The following is a 14,777-nucleotide window of genomic DNA, read 5'->3' as shown; positions in this document are numbered from 1 at the left end:
TTATGAGGCTGAGTTTTATTTTTTTAAGGTGACCGGGGACATAGGTGGAGATGTCTAAATTGCAGTTGAATACACAGGGTAAGAGCTAAAAAAACAAAAAAAAAACAAAAAAAACCAGAGATTTCAATTTGGAAATTCTCAGTCTATTAAGTACTGGTTGAAGCTATAGGCTGTGCATGCAAACACCAAAGGAGGGTGTGGAGTGAAAAACGGGCTGAAGGAGGACCTGGGAACAGTCAAGGTGGGTAGAGGAAGAGGAATCCAGAAAAGCATTTACCTTCCCCAGTTTCTTCTCTGAACTTCTAATTCCTTTGAGTGACATTTTTGTGAGTGACAAAGGTATTTCTGGGTTTTTCCAGTGATTGGCATGTTTGAGTTAAAGACAAAAAGACTTCATTGGTCACATCCCTTTGTGGTAATTTATTTTCAGGTACCTGATCAGAGAAGCAGTTTGATGTAGTAAAGGCTTCTCGATTGGGAGGCAGGAAACCTGGGTGTCAGTGCAGGGTCTGCCACTGAATTTCTGTGTGACCTTTGTCAGAGTACTATACTTCCAGGGCATTGGTTTCCACATCTACCCTATAAAGCAGTCTGCATGTTTCTGTCGTTCTCTTGTTCCAGGAGTTGGAGAATAGCTGCTGCCTGATGTAAGTAGAATGCAGTTCTCTCACCCCATGAGCAACCTTTTTTTTTTTTTTTTGTATCACCAGAGAGTGTAGGCGCCGTGCCACTTACTCCTTTAAGGATGCCTGCCAGCGCTGACCAGCAACATCTGTCACAACATTTGTCACAACAGCTCTGCATCAGGATGTAGCTCGGCTGTACATTACATTTTATTCTATCAGTACATTGAGTACCAGTTACCTGAAAAATGCTTTACTCGTTGGGCATGAATCAAGAAGTCGGCATGGTCTTTGATGTTGAGTCTGTTGTCTAGTTGGAACAAGTTGTGTTCGGTTCAGGAAAACATAAATACCAAAGAGTGTTTTATACAATGTACTGTACCATAAAATATTCCCTAACAGCGTTAGAAAAATCTCAGCATTGTCTTGTGTGGTTTCGGAACACGTTGTGTAGGAGATGAGGCCTGAGCTTGGAATGGTATGAGTGAAGGTTGGAAGACAGATGGGTGGCACTTTCAAGGGACAGCATAGGAAGAATCCAGTCTAATTTCACAGATAGTACTTGGCCACTTTGTTACTTATTAGGAGTTATGTATAATATCATATATGTATCACAATGATATATGAAGGCTATATTTTAAAATGAAAGCCTGGATTCTTGCCCTCCAACACTAGCCTGATGAGAGATACAGACATGAATAAAATTAGTTATAATAGAAGTTTGAACAGAAATAACACTATATTATTGAGCATCACTGAAGGTTTGTCATTCACTGTGCTGGCCACTATCAAGGCTATTTTGGAACCACAAAGAAGGAGTAATTAAGTTGATTGTGATTGGTGAGGAGATGAAGAGGCAATAAAGGCGGAAAGGAAGAAGAAAAATCAGCATTCTGTTTTGTGTAGGCGGAAAGGAAGAAGAAAAATCAGCATTCTGTTTTGTGTAGGGAGTAGTTTCAGTGGAGTGATGAGGAAAATATTTACATACAAAATTAGGTATGTACCATTTGAAGTATGGAAGTCACATTTTTCTGTATAAATGTTTATTGAATGAATATGTAAATAACTTAAGCTTTCATAATTTATGAAGTTAGGAATAGTAGATTATTCTTCCCCTATGCACAGTATTTTATGGTTTATGTATGATTTTCTTCATATGATTTCAGTGCTTCTTTTAAAGGGGTGGTACGGGGTCATGTTTGATTATTGGAGGAGGAAATTGGAGTTTGAAAAAGCATATTTGGTAGTATAATGTTATATTAGAAAAATGTTACAAAAAGTATAATAGGGAGTAAGATTTATGCTTATTAAAGAAGCATGGATTAAAAAGATTGAGAAACATTTGTTAAAGAGTCACTGAGGTTCTTGTTTTAGAAGGCCACGATTAATGAGTTGGAGAACAAGAAGCAAATTTGGTAATCAAGTAAATTATGAGCTGTTGATCACTTAGAAAGGTATTTGCTGATAAAAGCTTTCATATAATGATCATATTTTATCTTTCCAACAATTCTATGGTAGATACTATTTACAGCTTACTGATGAGTAAATTGAGAAACTCTTTTCTTCCTATGTTTATCATGGTTTTAAAACATTTATCATATATTTAAAATACTGTATGCACTCCACCACAGACAGGATGGAGAGGAAGATGTGACAAAAGATGTGGTTAAAATTGGTTTTAATCAAGGAAGCATTCTGGAATGATCTGCTTAAAAAGGGGATATAATTATGCAGTTTGAGAACATAATTCTCCTTAATTGAAATTACGGGGAATAAGTCTTGCTGTCAGGTGCTTATTGATATCATTGATCATGATGGTTCTTTTGCTAGCTCCACTCACAATTATCTTTGTAAACTTGCCCCAGAGTAAACTTTCAACCAAAACCGTTTCCAACTTCTTTCCTCCTCACAGGGAAAGGCAAAAAAGTCCGCAGACATAGAGACTGAAAAGAAGGAACAGAATACTAAGCTGGTTTGAAAAACAATCAATTGCTAGGTAATAATGTCTTACCTTTTGAGTGGAAGGAGGACCTGGGAAGAATTAAGTTCAGACAGGTTTTTTGCTCATTTTGGATCAGCCCTTCATATTATGGCTTAATAGCTTTGTTTAAAGTGTATTTTTCTGCTTTTATTTTAAGTTCATCCTCTGAAGTCTTGAGTTAATTTTGTGCCCCTTTACCCCCATTTGAATTAAATGCTTCATTTTTTTCCCATTTCTCACATAAAGCTTTTTTTTTTTTTTTTTTCAGGGCAGGGAGGGGCTGGTGGTGGTGGTGCTATACCAGTTGTCTGTTTATGAGATCACCATTAGATGACATTTCTAATTGGCTTGAATTATTTGAGTTTTGTGTGATTTTCCTGTTATGTTGATTCTGTTCTTCATGTTTAGGAGTTCTGTAGAGGATTCCAGCCTAAATTTTCTTCCTTTTACTTTTTGTGGTTTTACTTTTTGATCACTGTCAAGATCTGTTTGAGATTTTCTGACTTTCTTGAAGAGCATAATGAGTTCTAGATTTTCTCTTATTTTTAGAGAAGATTCTTCACTGACTCCCTTTCACTTTTTGTTCTGTAGAAGTCTTTCCTGGGTGTTAAGTTTCCAGGCTTTACCTCCCCTTATCCCCAATATACTGTCTTTTAGGCATTTTGTTTGCCAAAGCGTACTACATCCATTATTTTGTCTTTCCGTTGCACTTCTAGATTGGGTGTTGCTAAAGATCTTCGTATTTCATTTTCCTGGAGAAGGTAGGTAAAGTCACTAGTGATGAATTTTATCTTCAATCTGTTGTTGTATAATTTTCATGAGGTATCTAGCCCTGTTGTGAGCTGTTCTCAGATTTCAAATTGTTTTGTGAACCTATAGCTTTGGAGCAGCCAAACCTTTGTTGTTAGAGCTTCTTAGCCCAAGCTGACATCATTATGTGAGAAGGGGTTAGTGCTCTTTAAAAAGCCATTTTTCTTCTGGGTAGGAGTAGTGCAGTTTAGACAGTTTTCTAATTCAGACTACTTTTCTATTTGTCAAGGAGAGGAGAAGAGGACTTCAAATGTGGTGTTACATCTTTGTCTGGGATTCCTTAGCCTCTTCTCTTTCATGTCTCCTATTTTTTTCTTCTCTATTCTTTCTGCTAAGTTTTGTTAATCATTAATGCTAGCTTATTAATACTTGGGCCATAAACACCTCTGTAGTCACCAAGACACCTCTTCCTGCCAATGGAAGAAAAAAAATGTTGAGTTTTAATTGTTCTTTCGGTAAGGGGAAAGGTGCCCTTTCCATGGGAGGAACTTTTCTCCACATGTCACCCTCTCAGATGGTACAGAATTCAGAAAGATTTCTCAGTTTCTTCCATTCATGTTTTTCCCGTTTTTATTACTCTCTATGTGGGATAAGTGGAAGGAACCTCATGTCTTTCAATTTGGCTCTGTGTTCTTTTTCTGGAGTAGATTGATTTTTAAATGCTAAAATCTGTTATTGACCTATTTTCCCCCCTTTTAAAAGCAGATACAGAAAATAATGATGGTAGAACAGACTTGGGATGAATCCAACTTTATTATAATTTTTAGAGGACATTTATGATATACCTCTATAGGTATCAGAATCTTTTCTACTGTTAAGGTGAAAAGATTTGAGATTTTGTGAAATCCTTTGTGTATTCTTTTTATTTGAGTTGGTGTTTAGGTGGCTTATTTTTCAACTCTGAAATGAACTTGTTACATTTTTTAAGGTAATTTCTTTCTAAAGTGTAAGTGTTTAATTTCTACAAATATAGTCCATATAAAGTTTCTAAACATTGTATCTGTAAATTTAAAAGGAAATGCCGAATGAATTATTTGTAAAATTGTTTAAAACAGTTAATAAATAATGAGTGTGTATTTAAAAGTTTGAACATGATTTAAAACCATACTTTTATGGATAAAGATTTGTTTACAGTGAAGATTAAAACAATTATGCACTATTTTTGACAATAGAAACAATTGCATATATTTCAGTTAAGCACTAAAATGAGATTATTTGTGGATGGTGTTTAAGATTGTTTATTGTTCAGGGAATGAATTATGACCCCTTAGATAAAATTGCATATGGTAGAAAATGACCTTAAGGTGAAATGCTTTTATAGGAACAAGACACAAAACCTTTGTCTGTACTTATGAAATATGGCAATTAAAATAACTTTTCTTGGCCTCTATTAAGTTCAAATGCCCAAGAAATAAACTCATAGAACATTATAAGCCCTTTCCATTTCTGTGCTCTGAGTCAGTTCTAACACTAGAAAGATGTTCTTTATTTTAAAGTAGTGATTAAGTAGGCTTTCAAAAAATTATAGTTTAATGAAGTCAGGTCATAGCTTCTGTATACAGATGGTCAGGTTTCAATTCCACCTGTGCAACTTTTGATTCCACTATTGCAAGTTGTTTAATCTTGCTGTGCTTTTGTTTCCTCATCTGTAAAACAAAGACACTATTATTCTCCACCTCATAGAGTTACCTGGAGGAGATAGATGCTATTATTTTATTATTATTATCATATCCATTTGAAGGTGCTGAAATAAAATTCTAATTTTTCAAAGTTCTAAATGAAATAACTTTTTGTTACAAATTACTTTAAATCATCAAAACTTAGTGTATTCTGCTCTTCTTGCCTGTACCTAGTCTGGCCCTCTCAATTGAGAAATCAGTCTTTTTTTTTTTTTTTCAGTAATCCAAAGTGAGCAGCAGTCCCTGAACAGAATCATATTGCTAGTTGTGTTTGATTAATGAAACAGAATTCGTATTCTAGTCCTTTCAGGGGGGTTTCCTTTCTCGTGATGTAAGAACCTCGTCTTAGTCTTTGTGGTGCTATAACAGAATGCCACAGACTGGGTAATTTATGTCAAGGTTCTGGGGACTGGGAAGTCCATTATCAAGGTGTTGGTATGTCGTGTCTTCCTGCTGTATCATCCCATGGTAGAAGGCAGAAGGGCAAGAGAGCGAGAGATGAGGAGGAGGCCAAACTCGGTCTTCTATCTGGAACCCATTCCCCACTCCTCTGGTAATAGCATTAATCCATTCATGTGGCAGAGCAGAGCCCTCGTGACCTACTCACCTCTTAAAGGTCCCACTTCTCATCACTGTTGCTTCAGGGATTAAGTTTCCAACATGTGAACCTTGGGGACACGTTCAAAGCATAGCAAACCTCAAAGGTTCCTCCTTATTTCTATTCGTATTAGGTATGTTATTACCTCCCTTCAATCTTTTTTTAAGGGTTTCTGTGATATTAGTGTTCAGAGTATTTGTATTTTGTCTATGTTAGTATAAAACGTTTAAGGTTTTGCTGCTTTTATTACTTTATGAACACATTTGTCAGGAATCGGATTGTTAGAAAGCACATTAAATAGAATTCTACTTGGATGTGGAATCTGTAAAGAGTACAAAAAGGTTTTGACGTTGAGGATGTCAGTGTATGAATGGCTATAACAATCCACATTAATCTATTTTCTGTAGTTGTGTTACTTCTAACTTTCAAACTTTATCCTTTCTTTCATATCTTGTGTCTTCCCTAAAGTGGATCCAGTCAGTTTTCTGGTTATAATTACAATTGAAAAAAGCAAAGCATTCAACCGTGGTTACTTCTTTATTCAATTACGTTGTTATTGAGCGCCTCCTATAACATTTGGTAATAATCATAACAAGTAACACCCAGGTACTTAAAATTGGCCAGACATTGTTTTAAATGTTTTATGCTTATCGACTTATTTAAATTTCACAAAACCCCTACAAGGTAAATACTACTGTCCCCATTTTAAAGGTGAGGAAACTGAGACACAGATTAATTTGCCAGTATAACTCTGCACTACACAATGTTGTACGATGGTAGATGCCACAAATGTCTGCTGTCGTGAAGTTCAGTGTTTTATTTTTTGATACCTCAATGTATCTCCAGTTGTTTTTATCGTTAGTTTCTTCATTTATTAAATATTAAGACGTTGCGCTAGATACAGAAAACATGGAGAAATTTCTAGAAGATGACAATTTTTATTCAACTTTGATGCTTATCCAGGAACTTATAATGTCAATTTCTCACAAAAATTATAACCCTCAATACATATGTATTTTCAAAAGAAAAGTCATCTTAAAGTAATATTTTTCTGTATGTTAATTGATACATTTTTATAGCAAATTGAAAATTCTGAGTAAATTGAAAGTATGTTTAACAAAATAAATACAGCATATATGTATGGTTAGCTTATACATTTATTAGTGTAAAGGCAGCAGTGAATTTGTATCTTACAACAAATCTGTAAATCCAGTTGCTTTTTTTCTGGAATTTTATGTAGTATCACTATGTTCCACAATGCTAGAAATGTATTTTTTGGCATTAATCTATGCAGAAATTTCTGATGAGATATTTTCCCCAAATGACATGGAACTTTTTAAAACTTTTCCAAAATATTTTATCAACATTAAATATTTTTGGACATTTTATCAACCACTTATTCTTAATGAACAAAAAGTTAGATTACTACCAATTGTTCTTTTAATTTTACTCTAATGTGTTTTAAAAGTTTAGACATCTCTGATGGTTTTGCAGGTAACTGGATAAAACACGCTAGATGATTTCAAAAGATTAATCTTAGTATCTGACTCGTTTGGCACATCCTCAGTATCCAGAATAAAATCAGTAGAAATAAGAGTAATATAATTTTCAAAGAATTCATACATACTGGAAGTCTTAGGAAAAGCAGTTTTTAAATGCAAGGACTAGGAGGTTTCCTCATCTTGCTAGTTACATGCATTTCTCCTCATGAAGTAATGGCAGCTTTCTGGCTTCTTTGTGGAACTTTAGTTTGCAGAAGAGCTAGGTAATATTCCAGGACTGGCTTTGTTTGGGCTTCATAAGCCTTTAGTCTTTTGATAACCATCTCCGGTTTATCATCCTCACACTGAGTGAGAGGATCCCCAGTCACATCATCAGTGCCCACAGTTTTGGGAAGGTTGAATTCAATGTTGTAGACTCGGCCACTGGCAGGATGAATCTAGTGAGCAGTAAGGCATTGTTTAATGACCTCAAAGGGCACATTTGGGCTAATCACTGTGTCTGTCTAAGAAGCTCTATCTAGGGCTTCTGCCTGTGGAAGTGCCCTTGGAAAACCTTCCAACAGCTAGCTATACTAGGTGAGATTTTTCAGCTCATGTAGGGCCAGCCGAATCATGACATCATCTGGGATGAGTTTCCTTTGGTCAATGAAAGCGTTAGCTAACACATCAATTTCTGTGCCCCGCAGCATGCTGTCCCGGAGCAGGTCTCCACTGGAGAGGTGCTTCACAGTGTTTGACAACTAGTGCTGTTGCCTGAGCCCAGGGCCCCCATGATCACGGCTGCTGCCACGTGGACGCCCCCTTACAGACCAAGGTCCACACCGCGCCCACACAAGGGCTTTGGCCCAGCTTTCGAGCTTACCTGCTCTGCAGCCCAGGCCCAGCTGGCTGGCAGCAGTGCTAGTGAGTGGGGACTGTGGCTCCCAGGCCTTCCCTGAACTCTGGTCTAGCAGTTTTCTTGTCTCTCAACTTTAGTGGCCATTGGCCACTGTACTGGAAACCTCGTGTGTCTTTCATCCTCTTGGCTTCCGCTCTGATTCCAGCTGGTGCTGCTGGGAACAGTCTGTGGCTCACTCCTGGCTGACTGCATGCTGCTTCAGGTGCCTCTCTTTTGCTTAACCCTGTGACTCCTCTAACCAGCTTTGTTGTCTGTTCCTTGTTGTCTGTTCCCTCTTCTCTGTCCCTGGGCACGTGCTCTGTAGTTCTTAGAAGTGTTAGGGGAGTTAATGCCCCTTGAGGTGACCTTACCTGTGCAACTGGAGTTGATACATTTCCCTGTTGACTTTCATTGGACAGACTTTCTAAGTACTTCTCAAAAGTTTTCCACAAGATCAAGTCCTCAGGTACTCAGTATGTTAAAGATAGTATCTTTGTATTGGCTTTTTCTCTTTTTCTTGGTTCACCATGTTCAAAGTGTCTCTCTCTTTTCCTGGGGTCACCTTCCAGTAAACTGCCTGCACGCAAGTTCTGGTCCCAGGCTCTGCTTTGGCAGAACCCTAGCTAAAACAGTGACCTAGTACTGTATTTTTAATACAGGCTTCCCCCCTCCCCACAAGACTGCCTGTCTCTGAAATTGTAAATTCTTAACTGTCTTAGGTTCCAGCTCTTTTCACTTCCTTGTTTCCGTGGTCCCCTCTCCTCTCACCTCCCTGGTGTGATGTCTGGTCTTTTGACTTTTTCCTCTTATTTGTTAACTTTTTGTTAGCACTGCACCTTCTTTGCCCCCCACCCCTACCTTTCCTCTTGCACCTGCCCTGCAAACCAGGAAGTAAATTTAGTGATTCCAAATTGGAGTCTGAGGGACCATGGGAGGTATTCTCAGATATTTGGGCATTTCTACAAGAATTGAAAACAAATTGTACTTTCATGTTAATAATAAACATTTAGTTTATCTGGTTGACCATCTTATAACCCAGTTAATATAACTTCAGCATCTATGTTTGTACTTGGAAGTTAATTTTGGTTTCATAATGTATAAGAGCCATGAGCATGAGACATTTTATATCTATCTTTAAGTTGGCTTATATATTTAAAGTAATTGAAAATTTAAATTGTCATTTGGATATCTATAGTAACACTTTTCTGTTTAGAGAAGTTCTTCACATTAAGTAATTCTGAGACATTCTTCTGAGTAATGTCAGAGAAAAATGTCACACAATTCAGTATAGTTCAGCAAATATATTTTTACCTTTTAAAATCTTTTGAGACAGGGTCTCACTCCATTGCCCAGCCTGGAGTGCAGTGGTGTGATCATAGCTTACTGCAGCTTCCACTCCGGGACTCATGGCCCTCTCCCCTGGTCCCCACCCCCACCAAGTTTTGCTGTGTTGCCCAGGCTAATTTATTTTCTTATAGAGCCAGGATCTTTAGCTGGGCATGGTGGCTCATACCTGTAGTCCCAGTTACTTGGGAGGCTGAGGTGGGAGGATTGCCTGAGCCCAGGAGGTTGAGGCTGCAGTGAGATGTGATCACACCACACCGCTGCATTCCAGCCTAGGCGACACAGCAAGATCCTGTCCCCCCCACCAAAAAAAAAAAAGAGAGACAGGGTCTCACTGTGTAACCCAGGCTAGTCTTGAACTCCTGCCTCAGGCAGTCCTCCTACTTCAGCCGCTGAAAGTGCTGAGATTGCAGGCATGAGCCACCATGCCTAACAGCAGAGTTTTTGAGCATAGACTTTGTGCCAAGTATTTCTAGTTGTGATAGCTATAAATAAGATACACCCAGGCCCTATTTTCTTGGAGCCTAGAATCCATCAGGGAAGACATGTTAGCAGATAGAAGTGAAATGAGTGTTACAAATATGCCTGTATAAATTAGGGTGTCCAATACCTGGTGGGCTTTCACCATTGCAGGCTCTCACTGTAATGCTATTGTGTTTTCCTAATTTTCTGCAACCCCTAAGCCCTACCTTTTTTCCTAGGAGTTGTTCTTCCTATTTCAGAAAAAAACAGTCATACATGAATGAACTCTGCTTTCTCACCTCCTGCTCTGCCTTAGAAGAAAGGCACCATGTCTCTGTTTAGGGTGATCCATACCCTTGGGCTCCAGATGCCATCCCTCTTTGCTCCAAGGAGGTCTGGCTTCATCACTTACCTTTTCTCTTTCTTGTGTCTTCACCTCTTCAAGTTTGCCCCCAGCTCTCCTTTCTTCGTAAGTATTCTTTTCATCCCAATCGCATCCATGTTCATAAGTTCAGTTAGCACCTAGGTTATGACAACTCTGATGTCTGTGTCTCTAACTCTTGACTTATCTCCTGAGATCCATACTCATGTCCTAGCTTCCCAATAGGCATCTTCCCTAGATTTCACAGTAAACCTCATTTTCTCCCCTAACCCCATTCTCCCTCCTACATCTTCTTTATTTAAAAGTGACGATTATTCTAAATTCCTTTATTTCTCCCATCCTTTCTTCTCCAAGTAAACAGCAGATCCCTCATAGCTGCCTTCTAATCATTGTTCGTCTTCTTGTTTGTTGCTGTTATCTGAATTTAGACATTTGTCATCTCTCACTTGAACCTTTACAGTAAATTCTGTATTTGTCTTCCAACTCCTGTCTTGCCCCCTATCCTTTTCTCCACTGAGTTTCTGCCATGTATATGTAGACGTGTTACTAGCCTGCCCAAATTTTTTCGGTTCCCCTCCTATTTATAGAATGGAATCCAAACTCTTTTAGCATGGATGGTATTTGGCTCTCTGTAACGTAGCTCCTCCTGCCTGCTTGGTCTTCGTTCCTGTTATTTCTAACTCGTAAGTCTCAGAAATATTTCAAAATTCCCTTTGGCCTTTTTGATATTTTAAGATTTTAATATAATATAATTTATACTTACAATAGAAAATTACAAAGAGAAAATAATAGCTCATTCCACCAACAAGATATAGCTACAAAAACATACGTTTTTCTAGTCTTTTTTTCTATAAAGAGAGAAAAAGTGAGACAGTTCCAATTTTGGGTTGCAGGGAGCTGCCCAAATGCATATGCTTAGAAATAAGATTAAGAAGGAGTTTCGCCTTGGGACTGCATGGCTTTGCATGTGCAGACCTTTTGCCTGGAATATTTTCTCTCCACTTTTCTCCACACCCGTCTCCTGTGTGCCTTCAAGTCTAACTGAAACACTGCCATGTCCCTGACGCCTCTGAACTTGTCCAGGCAGATTTCAGTGTCCTCAGTGCACTGCGTCCCTGTTTATTACTGAAACCATCATATCATAATAATTTGTATTTTTGTCATTGAACTGAAAGTTCCTTGAAACAGTGAGTCTTGTATTTCCTGATATGGCTCAAAACCTGACACAGCTGCCTGAAGAGGAACCTCCAGAAAGGCGGGGGAAACCAGTAGAGTTCAAGGGAGTAGAGTATGTTAAAGCATGGTGAATAGTCTTACATGTTGCTTTGTGTAAATTCTTTGGTAGTAAACTGATAATACTTCTTCAAGTACATATTGTAGTGAGTCAAAAAACATGTGAATGAATGAATGAATGATGAATGAATGAATGCAGAGTAAGGTAAGGCCTGGAAAGAGTTCTTTTGCAAGAGTAGTTTCACATATATGATTGGGCATGGACATCAGTTATACGGTTATGTGCCACATAATGATGTTTTGGTCAATGATGGACCACATACACGGCAGTGGTCCTATAAGATTATAACGGAGCTGAAAAACACCTCTTGCCTAGTAATGTGGTGTCGTAGTACAACACATTTCTCACATGTTTGTGGTGATGCTGATGTAAACAAATCGACTATGCTGCCAGTCATGTAAAAGTATAGCATGTAAATTACAGTGCATCATACTTGATAATAAACAGCTGTGTTACTGCTTTATATATTTACTGCACTGTATTGTTTTTTGTGTTTTTTAAAGATGGAGTCTAGCTCTGTCGCCAGGCTAGAGTGCAGTGGCACAATCTCGGCTCGCTGTAACATCCGTCTCCTGGGTTCAAGCGATCCTCCTGCCTCAGCCTCTTGAGTAGCTGGGACTACAGGTGTGCGCCATCACACCCAGCTAATTTTTGTATTTTTTGTAGAGACGGGGTTTCACCACGTTGGCCAGAATGGTCTCGATTTCTTGACTTTGTGATCTGCCCATCTTGGCCTCCCAAAGTGCTGAGATTACAGGCGTGAGCCACCACCACCAGCCTGTTGTTATTTGAGAGAGTATTTCTCCTTATATAAAAAAAAGTTAAAACAGCCTCAGGCAGGTCCAGGTCCTTCAGGAAGTAGTCCCGAAGAGGGAGACCTTTTAGGAGATGACAGCTCCATGTGTCATTGGAGACAGGATATGTAGGTGCAGGACAGCGACATTGATGATCCTGACCCACGCCGCTGTGCAGGCCTATGCTAATGTAGTGTGTGTGTTTGTGTCCACAGTACCGTGTATAGTAATATCAGTGATGTCCTGTTCAGTGAGTGTTCTGTGCAGTGTACTCACTTGCCCCACTCACTCACTCACCCACCCACCCAGCCACCCACCCAGAGCAGCTTCCAGTCCTGCAAGCTCTATTAATGGTAATAGCGGTGTATCAATTTTAAAATCTTTTGTACCATACTTTTGCTGTAGTTTTTCTATGTCTAGCTGAGTGTAGATACACACATGCTTACTGCAGTATTCTAGTTGCCTGTAGTGTTCAGGACAGTTGTGTAGCCCAGGGGCAATAGGCTATACCGTAGAGCCTGGGTGTGTAGGAGACCACACCATCTCGGTTTGTGTAAGTGCGCTCTGATGGTTGCACAAAGATGAAATTGCCTTCGCATTTCTCAGAGCTCTTTCTTCATTAAGTGACACGGGAAGGTACTGGCTTGAGGAGAGGGAAGGTAGGTAGGAAATGGAGACCAGTGTAGACAACTGTTTCTAGGTCTTTGACTGTGAAGAGGAGACAAGCATTAGAATTAGGCCAGCATCTGAAAGGCATCTTTCCCTGTTATGCCCTCATACTCTGTTTCATATGGAATGCCATTGGGAGGAAACCCCTTTGGGTCCTTTTCTCAGCATAAGAATCACCTGGAGTCCAGGCCCCATGCTCAGAGATTGTGGATTTTAGGCCTAGGGTGGGCATCCAGGTAAACCCAATGCGGTTGTTCCCTAGGCCAACTTAGAAAAGTGCTGTCCTGGGGGCTTTGTGGCATAGGACTTGAGTGCCTGTTCCTTCCCCTTCCACGCACATGTGCAGGGGGCACCCACTACCGGTAGAAGGGAAGACCAGCAGCGTTGAGAGACCAGCAGCGTTGAAAGCGAGGCTCCCTGGCCCTCTGCCTCTCGTTTCCTGTCCAGGTCTCTGTGGCTTGCCTCTCTCAGGCCACTTCTAACTGTGGTCTCCGCTCTACCTCCTGGTCCTGTAGGTCTTCTGGGTTCTTAATCGGCCTCATCCTCTAGCCTTTCCGTTTCCTTGAGAGAAAGCCTGGCCTTCTACAGACATCACTAGCCAATGGCAGTGCCTCTCTATTTCTTGCCAGTGCCCTGCCAGTCGCAGGATCGTTGACATCTGTCTTTAAACTGTTTCCAGCTGCTGGCCTTGTTCTCTCAGCTGTTCTTTAACACTGAAGCCTTGTTTTGCCTGCTTCTGGGTTTGGAGCTCTTCTGGAGGTATGAGGGTTTCAGATGGTTGATTTTTGCCTTGTCAAGGTTTATAGAAGGAAGAGGACAGTGACATTTAAAGTAGTGTGGCTTTGAATATTAGGAATCATTTTTTGTTACCTAATAACTTCATCTTAGTGGTGATTGTCTGAATTGTATGATATGTTGACAGATTTCTCAAAGCAGTCTCTAGCGATCATTAAACAGCCTGAGTTGTATCCTGAAGAAACATGTATCTGTCCATATATGGAACAAATAGTTGTTCCATTCCCTTTGTGTGGAAACTGCCTGCATGCTTCATTCATCACAGTAATGCATTTCCTCAGGAACTTTTAATGTTGCAGGTGTCTGTTGTCATAGCTTTGGAATCATTGATAACATTATTTGACTTGCTTAGAATTATAGTCTCATGGATTTATTACACATTAAACCTTTTAGGCAGGCCTTGGAAGATGAATTTGGTAGGCATTTCACACTTTTGTGACACTGAGATTTTGCTGGTCTCTTGGATACAGTCACAAGTAATACGTAAGCAAAACTGCACGCTCAGGCGTAACAACCTGCTGGGCTGAGCGCAATTGCAGAAGTGGATGACTTTTCACGTTACTCTTAACTCTTTTCTCTCGGGTGCTCAGAGCACAACTTAAAGCATTCTGTCTGAGCTAGGGGAATAACATTCTGGAATGTAAGCCCTTGAAGATGGAGGTCTATAAAAGAAATATTCAGTGTTAACTTGGAATTCAGTGAACTTTTTTCATATTAAAGGACATTTATCAAGAAAAAGAACTGCACAGTTAAACTGTGCTACAGTTGTTTTCATTTAAGAAAGTAGAAAGAAGACTCTTAACAGTTTAAAAAACAAATGACCCTCATTGTTTTTATATTGTGCATGTAACTCTTCAGATTATATGGAACTATTAGTATTTTTTTTTATATTCCTCGCATCTTTTTTTCTTCTGCCTTGAGAAAGTCAGGTTCTTCTCATCTTATTGTGTACTTTACATCCAAAATT

General features: G+C 39.3%; 1 protein-coding gene across 12 annotated transcripts in view; it reads left to right on the top strand.

Moving 5' to 3' along the window:
* The window catches only part of ITGB1 (integrin subunit beta 1), a 57,812-nt gene that overhangs the window by 3,990 nt on the left and 39,045 nt on the right, over window positions 1-14,777 (top strand). For 3 of the 12 annotated variants that reach the window (XR_013397992.1, XM_077946177.1, XM_077946174.1), the window contains exons 2-3: window positions 2,536-2,619; window positions 3,321-3,365. The exons of 5 other annotated variants lie outside the window; for them this stretch is intronic. The gene's annotated coding sequence lies outside the window, so the exon portion shown is untranslated. The remainder of the gene's footprint in view (window positions 1-2,535; window positions 2,620-3,320; window positions 3,366-14,777) is intronic. 4 more of the 12 variants (XM_077946179.1, XM_077946175.1, XM_077946178.1 and 1 more) reach the window with 2 other exon arrangements.

Source organism: Macaca mulatta, chromosome 9 (assembly GCF_049350105.2).
Source record: "Macaca mulatta isolate MMU2019108-1 chromosome 9, T2T-MMU8v2.0, whole genome shotgun sequence".
In the NCBI taxonomy this organism is placed as follows: Eukaryota; Metazoa; Chordata; class Mammalia; order Primates; family Cercopithecidae; genus Macaca; species Macaca mulatta.
The sequence above is the reverse complement of the archived record's forward strand: the minus strand, read 5'-3'. Positions and strand labels throughout refer to the sequence as shown.